The sequence below is a fragment of the Acomys minous genome (genome assembly GCF_964271855.1).
Source record: "Acomys minous genome assembly, chromosome: 7".
Taxonomy (NCBI): Eukaryota; Metazoa; Chordata; class Mammalia; order Rodentia; family Muridae; genus Acomys; species Acomys minous.
This window is the reverse complement of record NC_140488.1, coordinates 124,198,646-124,200,063: the sequence shown is the minus strand read 5'-3', so window position 1 is coordinate 124,200,063 and position 1,418 is coordinate 124,198,646. Positions and strand designations below refer to the sequence as shown.

Sequence of the window (1,418 nt, the reverse complement as noted above, 5' to 3'; positions counted from 1 at the left end):
GTGGCCATCAAAAATACCACTAGGACAGGGCTAGCTAAAGACACATTCAATAGTGTGTTAACTATACAAAAAAGATACTGTACAGTCTAAAAACAAATCTTACACCGACTTAGATTTAAAATTTTTTCTTTTAAAGGAGTGAGTTGTGTACGTGGGGGTTAAATGCTTTATAGACAAGGGAGGGGAGGGTGTAAACCTGCCCTAGAACCAACTTACTCGTCATCTTCATTTTCCTCTTCTTCCTCATCCTCCTCATCCTCACCATCTTCCTCTTCCTTCTATTTTTGTTCTTTTCAGGCTTGACCACCCACTTTTTTTCGTGGCATCAGGCTCTCCTTTAGCTCTGTAGGCAGCAGTGTCCTTTTCGTACTTCTTCTTCAGCTTGGCAACCTTCTTTACACAGGGCTGCTTGTCATCCGCAGCAGTGTTGTTCCACATCTCTCTTAGTTTCTTTGCACCACCATCAATGGATAAGCCAGGGTGTTCTCCTTTGATTTGGGGGCAGTACTCAGAACAGAACAAGGCCAACGGAGGCCTCTTGGGTGCATTGGGGTCCTTGAACTTCTTTTGGGTCTCTCCTTGGGGTGGGGGTGTAGGTTTTCATTTCTTTTTCATAACAAGCCTTGTCAGCCCTTGCCATGTCTTCAAATTTCCCCTTGTCTTTAGCACACATGTTCTTCCACCTCTCTGAGCACTTCTTGGAGAACTCTGGGAAGTTGACAGAAGCATCTGGGTGTTTCTTCCTGTGCTCCTCCCAGCAGGTTTGAACAAAGAATGCATATGAAGACATTATACCTCATGGCTTCTTAGGATCTCCTTTGCCCATGTTTAGTTGATTTTCGTCCGTAAGGCTCAGAGTCGCGCCATGCCCGTCCTGCTTGTACTTGTCCTGACACTGTGTCTGTGGAGCTCAATGTACTGCAATGGCTGTGAGAGCAGGAGCCAGATATAGCCTCCTCACTCTCTCTGGTCTGTCCACTTTGCATTCTTGACATAAGTTACTTGGGAGTTTATATTTTTAAGTGTAAGTTGCCATTTCTTTCTTCTAAAGCATCAGGTAGTGATTATTGACTTAAAATCTTAATTATAGTACTAAAGAAAGATATAATGATTATTTCCCCCAATTGTTCAATGAAGCAGCTTGTGTATATAGTTTAAATGATATAATTTTATATTAACTCAAAGTTTGACAGACTATGCTTTAAAATTTGAAAACCTTAAATCTTATAAGATTGTATTTAATTAATAGAAAATAATTATAACATTTCCACAGTAACCACAAGCTCATTCAGGTAAAAATGTACAATTCTTGTCTGTGTTTTCAAAAGGAGAAATGCTGCACCTTACTCTTCCAAGTGCATGTATATATTTCACAGATACTTATTTAGTATGAAAAAATTAGAATCTATTGTTCTTTA

The 1,418-nt window shown here is 39.8% G+C and overlaps 1 pseudogene across 1 annotated transcript; it reads right to left on the bottom strand.

The window, feature by feature from the left end:
* Window positions 1–212: 212 nt before the first annotated feature.
* LOC311602125 (high mobility group protein B1-like) lies at window positions 213–826 on the bottom strand (annotated as a pseudogene). Its single transcript has one exon. The product of its transcript is annotated as a high mobility group protein B1-like (transcript).
* Window positions 827–1,418: the final 592 nt, after the last annotated feature.